General features: G+C 44.4%; 1 long non-coding RNA gene across 1 annotated transcript; it reads right to left on the reverse strand.

Moving 5' to 3' along the window:
* Positions 1 to 862: 862 nt before the first annotated feature.
* Positions 863 to 2,354, reverse strand: LOC123167358 (uncharacterized). Its single transcript, XR_006483907.1, has 4 exons — positions 2,015 to 2,354; positions 1,508 to 1,580; positions 1,169 to 1,240; positions 863 to 1,015 (listed from the first exon to the last, which is right to left on the reverse strand). It is a non-coding gene; the product is annotated as an uncharacterized lncRNA (long non-coding RNA).
* Between the last annotated feature and the right edge of the window lie 5,993 nt (positions 2,355 to 8,347).

Genomic DNA, 8,347 nt, shown 5'->3' on the forward strand with positions numbered 1-8,347 from the left:
TTCTCAGAATGCAGTGATCAATATTTACGCAAACCAACCGCCGCCGCGTCACCTTCTCGCCTGCAGCTTGGGAGCAGGGCACTGCCATTGACCGCCGCTCTGCCTCTTGGCGGCTGAATCCAACCCTGTTGTGGTTGTCGGCGTTGTTGGAAAGCAGAGTGGTTTGGAGCGGCATGCTATCATCGACCATAAAGAGCACACTACCACTTCCGCTAACAGTATCATGCTAACCAGTAACATATATGCATACATCCTAAGTAGTAAATATGAATAATATCATGATATCATGTAAGAATAAAATCCAGCTGGTAGGCTTCTCACTGTTAATTCAGTAGGAGATGGCTACCTCATCTTTTACTATTTGTTTACACCTAAAAGTAAAATATACGGCTTCTCACTATTAATTCAGGAGGTAGGGCGCTCACTGAGATTTTTTACCAATGTCAACCATAGCATTCACACCTCTGTATTGATGGAAAATGCATCGTAAACATGATCCTAGTCTTGTTCAGACACTACAACTTTAGATTCAAGCTGCCGAAGAGTGGGATCTATCACATTTGGGTACAATCAGATTCCGTTGCCGGATATCTCAAGAAAATGCGGTATGACTCTTTTGTAGCTTTGTTTGTATTCATGAGTACAGTGTGATGAACATTATTCAACGAGAAACCAATTTTAGCTAGCAAGAACAGAGGGTAAGCCTCAAACTCACCATGGCTAACAAAAGGCCGTCGCTCGCATGAGAGCCAATTTCAACTTCCAGAGACAGGGTAAATTCTAAACTCACCAAGGAAGCATGCGTATGCTTTGGTCCTGCTTCTTCTGATAAAATTAACAAAGTTCAGACAAGAATAGTAGGAGCACAAGATCCTGGAGGCCTAATATGATCACACACAGGACAAGAAACAAACCAGATAGAGATTACGTCAGAAAGGAAGCAAACCTCGAGCAGCAGAACAGAGTTACAACAATGCAGGAGATCAAGATGTAGCAACACAGGAGATCGTAGAACCTGCTAAATAAATAGAGATGAAGTAGTCAGAGCAAGTAAAGAAAACTTCATGTGGCAAGGCATTCAAACATTTTACAGTTCAGTTTGCAAGTTCAAAATTGACCAGCGGCGCAGAACTGGAGAGTAAAAGACCAGCACGTTATGCATGCTTACCATGTTTTACATTGAAATAAAGCTGGATTGCAACTGAAATATCTCTCCTTGTATCTCCTATATCCCACACACCTAAATTAAACAAGCAAGTTAGCATGTCATTATTTACAAAGAAACACCACAACAACCTAATCAACTATATCCTTCTTTAATAATTTCCTTTCTTCTCTGTAGTGCTAATTTTTCAACAAGGCACAATGATTTACCCTATTTACGCTTACACTAAGATCTAAATTTTGTGTGTGGCATATATGTTAATACACCTAGCCTAAAATCTGAGAATAGTAAAAACATATGAAGGACAGGAGCATCATGAGGCCTAGGTTGGGACCAGCTTACCTTCTAGCACAGGACGAACTCATCTGGACAGTAACAAATAGAACATTCAATCCTTAACAATCGCTTCAATAATCTGGAAGAGAAATGCATCCCGTTACAGGCGAAGAAGCTCACGTTGCATCTCATGTGTCCAGTCAACAAAGAGTTACCCGCAATGTTCCACATCTCATCTAATACTTTTGTCACTCGTTGCTCCGCAATGTTCTAGATCTCAATATATTGTCACTAAAGAAACATTCGTGGGAATATTTCGATCAGACTGGAGAATCAACTAATAAATATGAACTACTTTTTTGATGTTGTATTTTATACACGCCTTAACAAGGCCGATCCAGCTATAGGTTTGGTCCATGCGGTTGTGGAGTATCTTGCATCTCCTCATTTTATCCAAGAATCTAGTGATGGGAATCCACTCCCTCAAGCCGGAGAAGAAACATAAAGATAAAAAGATGCGGGGCTGAGAAAATCTCGCTGGAGAATAAGAACAGAGCATGGGCTGGGACTTACCAGGGTGATGCGCCGGTAGTGGCCGGCCGGCGCGGAGGACTGCGCGAAGGGGACGGCACAGAAGCGGGATCCGGCACCGGCGGCGTGAGGGGATGGGAGGAGGAAGAGCCGGCAACGGAGCGCGTATAGGTGGTGGAGCACCATCCCCTGCTCCTGTTGAGCTCACCCCTCTACCTGCCGCTACCGTCACTCCTCCCGGTGAGGAGATGCAGCGGCTGCCGGTCAAGAAGAAAGAGGCCGGGGCGGGGAGGGGGCGAGGCAGAGCCCAGGCGAGAACCGGAGGAGGAGGCGCTCATGGTGGAGCAGGAGGATGGAGGCGGAGTGCTGCGGCGGCTGTGGGACTGGGCGTCTGGGCGAAAGGAGTCTACGCACGTCGCGGCGGCGCGGGAATTGCGGCCTGGCCCAAGGCACTCTCGCACGTTCAATGGGCTGACCCAGCCACTACAGAAACTACTGACGGGCGGGACCATCAGCCAACTCGGGCCATTCGTCATCGTGCGAAAGGGTAGCAGCGGGTGTACATGCGACGATCCATCCTTTCCATCAACTGCAGATGAGCCAGACGACGTACGACGCGCGGCGCGCAAGGAAAGGTTCACCCGGGCAAGTCTCACCCAGCCAATAGACAGGCGCGAGCCCACCAGTCATGGAGCAGAAAAAATAACAGCTTGGTAAAATGTACAGTAAAAATCTAACGGACTGGACGACTCGGTTGACCGAAATCTGGCAGATAATAAGCTCAACCGAGTCGGGGGATAATAAGCTCCACCAAAGGTCCAAATCGGGGGAGCTTCCTGAGGGGGGGTCGCCCAGCCTCCTTATATGTTAAAATTTCCTGCATATGGGTGGGTCCCATGATACCAGGCAACAGTACGCTCCTATTTATCTTTCTTTACTGCACAGGTGAGCCCCAAGAATACATCTATATTTTCCATACAGATAAGTAATAGGGCATGGAGACAACAAGCCTGTGCATATACACGTTACACAAGTACATGTTAAAAAGTGAACAACTAAGAAGACAAACGTGTATCAAAATTCCGAAAACTATTGGCGCTTACAAGCTGAGGTAATTATGTTTTAGTTACTCCCTCCTTTTCTAAATATTTGTCTTTTTAGATATTTCAAATGGAATACCACATACGGATGTATAAAGACATATTTTAGAGTGTAGATTCACTTATTTTGCTCCATATGTAGTCACTTGTTGAAATCTCTATAAAGACAAATATTTAGGAACGGAGGGAGTAGATATCAAGTAAACGGGTCGCACACTCATTAATCGTCTTCTTAACATTAGAGTTTTTAAGCTCTAATTTTGTTAATTTAATTTGTTCTGAATAAGTGGGGTGTTAATATGTTGGAGAAATAAATACATTTGTTTCTCCAAAAAACTTCCTATAAAAAGGTCATATTGTATTGATTTAGATAGCAAAATAACTAGCCCGTGCAGTTGCACGGGTTGTTGACTAGTTTTACCTATAATTGAGCAATAATCTGCTAAAGGCTAACACACGGTTTATTTCGTATGATAGAATCCGTTTAACAGACGGAGTAAGCAACACTCTGTGAAGGCTACGGGATCGCGAGAGCCTGAAGAACCCCGTGCCTTCACAGATGATGACAGCCATGATGAATCATTTCGAAAGCAGCAAGAAGTAAGTGTGGTTGAATCGACACCACCAAATCATGGGGCGAAAAGAAAATGGTCGTATTGCAATTATTTAAGAATGATGAGTACGTTTCGTACAATACTGAGAAAACAAAAGGAAAAACAAGACTCCATCAGAGTCTACAAATGATTCCGAGCACACAAACAATAAAAAGAGGAAAATCGGCTCTAGCAACTTAAAAAAGAGGTCAGAAGTTCCTCTATGGAAGAGGGACCAGCTAGACGTGGATCGACAGGATTTCGTGGCGTCACTGATCAACACTACAAATCGTGAAAAATAAATGGTCTTAGTTGATGACATTGTCGTGCTATCGAAGCATTTGCAATGCCTCACCCAAAAATATGAATCTGAAGATGGCGTATGGTTGGGTGATGAAGTAAGATATTTCACAAATTAGTTTGTCAAGTTTCATTTTTGTACAATACAATTAACTTGATTATTGTTCAAGGTGCTTGATGCTGCGATCTAGCTCATGCGTCATGATGAACCAATTGACACAAGGGACGTCCAAGTGGTTTACATTGAGAGGGTGGCCGACGTCGATAAGCTCGAAATAGATGGTAGGATTGAGGAGTGCTATGAGGACGCTTTCGCAGGCATTCCTGGAACAACACAAGGCACCAATTACCTAAAACACGATATGGTATTTTAACCTGACGTAGAACAGATTTTTTTATTACTATACACGTTGATCTAATTATCTGTGCACTCCAGGTTGTCCTACCTACAAACAGTTTAAACGTCACTGGTTCCTTGTGGTCGTAAACCCTAGAAGGAAGGAAATTCAGGTTCTTGATTCACTTTTCCACTGTATGGTACCAAGAGAAGTAAATAACGCGGTGAGAATTTCAACATATTTAATTATAACATCGTATGTAAGTTTTAGTCGTAGGAAACTTCTCATCCCATTAGGCTTGCAGGTACGTGGGATGGAAGCACATATGAGAGCAGCGATGCCAGTCAATGGGATAGAAAGCAAGGCATGGGAAGACATTAACGTGACGCAATGGCCAGTAAAGCTTATTAAAGTGCAAAAAGCCGATGAGACGTCAGTCAACAATATTAGCTTTTGTTTTTGTTTTGGATTGTTAATACATGAAATGCTGATCTAACAAAATAAAATGTTACAGTTCTTATTGTGCACTGTACATGCTAAAGAACATCAAATTATTTACGGGAGAAAAACTGAGGATGCAATATGACCAAGTACATAGAGTAACACCTAAAATTCTGTCATTATGTGAAACTTATGGAACGATACTAACATATGCTCGCATGCAGGCGTACATTGACAAATTCAGAAGAGAGTTACCTGGTGTGCTTGTCGATTCACCCAACAACAAAATGAAATATAGGAAAAGGTTCAAGTAGTACCATGCTAGGCTATCGGATGCAGCTGCGGTTGAAGACGATGAAGATGCAAGCACTTAGTCCAGTAGTGTCGTTCATTCTTACATGTGGAGTGTACACTTGGCCATAAAGTGATAGAGTAGGGTGTGGTTGGGTTTTAGTCCCGAAGAAGGTTTTCTAGCCGTGTTATTAGTCCATTGCGGATGAGTCAAGTTGTAAAACTTCAATAATATTAGTTACAATACTTTGCTTGAAATAAATTTGGTCTCTACAGGAGCTCATAGAAATCTATATTTGCATTTTACAACCATGTGACAGTAACAGTGCATGGGCAAGGTTCAGACCAATTGTAGTGCACGAGCAACCCTATAATAATAATAGATTATGATATGTTTATTTTCATAAGAGAGAAAAAGGTACGAGCATGAGCATAGCCTCACAACAGAAGGAAAAATAATGCATGAGTCAACACGGAATCCCAGCTATCCCAGGAAATGACACAGCCAATGTCTCGTAGGCAGGCCGCAAAGCCAATAAAAGTGAGCATAAGATAACAAGAGTAAAGCACGTACCATAGGGGGCCTCTGCAGGTGCTGCAATGACCATGGTGTGGCATGGTAGGGCATGCGCTGAATTCAAGGGGTCACCTTCAGGAGCACAGTGGGGTGGCCATGGTACATGCATCCTGCCTTAGGGAATCACATAACATGTTTTTGAAGGAAATATGCCCTAGAGGCAATAATAAAGTTATTATTGATTTCCTGATATCATGATAAATGTTTATTATTCATGCTAGAATTGTATTAACCGGAAACATAATACTTGTGTGAATACATAGACAAACAGAGTGTCACTAGTATGCCTCTACTTGACTAGCTCGTTGATGAAAGATGGTTATGTTTCCTAGCCTTTGACATGAGTTGTCATTTGATTAACGGGATCACATTATTAGGAGAATGATGTGATTGACTTGACCCATTCCGTTAGCTTAGCACTCGATCGTTTAGTATGTTGCTATTGCTTTCTTCATGACTTATACATGTTCCTATGACTATGAGATTATGCAACTCCCGTTTACCGAAGGAACGCTTTGTGTGCGACCAAACGTCACAACGTAACTGGGTGATTATAAAGGTGCTCTACCGGTGTCTCTGAAGGTACTTGTTGGGTTGGCGTATTTCGAGATTAGGATTTCTCACTCTGATTGTCGGAAAGGTATCTCTGGGCCCTCTCGGTAATGCACATCACTTAAGCCTTGCAAGCATTGCAACTAATGAGTTTGTTGCGGGATGATGTATTACAGAACGAGTAAAGAGACTTGCCGGTAACGAGATTGAACTAGGTGTTGAGATACCGACGATCGAATCTTGGGCAAGTAACATATCGATGACAAAGGGAACAACGTATGTTGTTATGCGGTCTGACCGATAAAGATCTTCGTAGAATATGTGGGAGCCAATATGAGCACCCAGGTTCCGCTATTGGTTATTGACCGGAGACGTGTCTCGGTCATGTCTACATAGTTCTCGAACCCGTAGGGTCCGCACGCTTAAAGTTTCGATGACGGTTATATTATGAGTTTATATGTTTTGATGTACCGAAGGTTGTTCGGAGTCCCGGATGTGATCACGGACATGACGAGGAGTCTCGAGATGGTCGAGACATGAAGATTGATATATTGGAAGCCTATATTTGGATATCGGAAGTGTTCCGGGTGAAATCGGAATTTTATCGGAGTACCGGCAGGTTACCGGAACCCCCTGGGGGCTTAATGGGCCATAGTGGGCCTTAGTGGAAAAGAGGAGAGGCGGCCAGGGCAGGGCCGCGCGCCCCTCCCCCCTAGTCCGAATAGGACAAGGAGAGGGGGGCGGCGCCCCCCTTTCCTTCCTCTCTCCCTCCTCTTTCCCCTCCACTCCTAATCCAACAAGGAAAAGGGAGGGAGTCCTACTCCCGGTGGGAGTAGGACTCCTCCTGGCGCGCCCCCTCCTGGCTGGCCGCACCTCCCCCCTTGCTCCTTTATATACGGGGGCAAGGGGGCACCCTAGACACAACAATTGATCGTTTGATCTTTTAGCCGTGTGCGGTGCCCCCCTCCACCATAGTCCACCTCGATAATACTGTAGTGGTGCTTAGGCAAAGCCCTGCGTCGGTAGAACATCATCATCGTCACCACGCCGTCGTGCTGACGAAACTCTCCCTCAACACTCGGCTGGATCGAAGTTCGAGGGACGTCATCGGGCTGAACGTGTGCTGAACTCGGAGGTGCCGTGCGTTCGGTACTTGATCGGTTGGATCGTGAAGACGTATGACTACATCAACCGCGTTGTGCTAACGCTTCCGCTTTCGGTCTACGAGGGTACGTGGACAACACTCTCCCCTCTCGTTGCTATGCATCACCATGATCTTGCGTGTGCGTAGGAAATTTTTGAAATTACTACGTTCCCCAACAGTGGCATCCGAGCCTGGTTTTATGCGTAGATGTCATATGCACGAGTAGAACACAAGTGAGTTGTGGGCGATATAAGTCATATTGCTTACCAGCATGTCATACTTTGGTTCGGCGGTATTGTTGGATGAAGCGGCCCGGACCGACATTACGCGTACGCTTACGCGAGACTGGTTCTACCGACGTGCTTTGCACACAGGTGGCTGGCGGGTGTCAGTTTCTCCAACTTTAATTGAACCGAGTGTGGCTACGCCCGGTCCTTGCGAAGGTTAAAACAACACCAACTTGACAAACTATCATTGTGGTTTTGATGCGTAGGTAAGAATGGTTCTTGCTAAGCCCAGTAGCAGCCATGTAAAACTTGCAACAACAAAGTAGAGGACGTCTAACTTGTTTTTGCAGGGCATGTTGTGATGTGATATGGTCAAGACATGATGCTAAATTTTATTGTATGAGATGCTCATGTTTTGTAACCGAGTTATCGGCAACTGGCAGGAGCCATATGGTTGTCGCTTTATTGTATGCAATGCAATCGCCCTGTAATGCTTTACTTTATCACTAAGCGGTAGCGATAGTCGAAGAAGCATAAGATTGGCGAGACGACAACGATGCTACGATGGAGATCAAGGTGTTGCGCCGGTGACGATGGTGATCATGACGGTGCTTCAGAGATGGAGATCACAAGCACAAGATGATGATGGCCATATCATATCACTTATATTGATTGCATGTGATGTTTATCTTTTATGCATCTTATCTTGCTTTGATTGACGGTAGCATTATAAGATGATCTCTCACTAAATTTCAAGATAAATGTGTTCTCCCTGAGTATGCACCGTTGCCAAAGTTCGTCGTGCCCAGACG

The sequence above is a fragment of the Triticum aestivum genome, chromosome 7D (assembly GCF_018294505.1).
Source record: "Triticum aestivum cultivar Chinese Spring chromosome 7D, IWGSC CS RefSeq v2.1, whole genome shotgun sequence".
NCBI lineage: Eukaryota > Viridiplantae > Streptophyta > Magnoliopsida > Poales > Poaceae > Triticum > Triticum aestivum.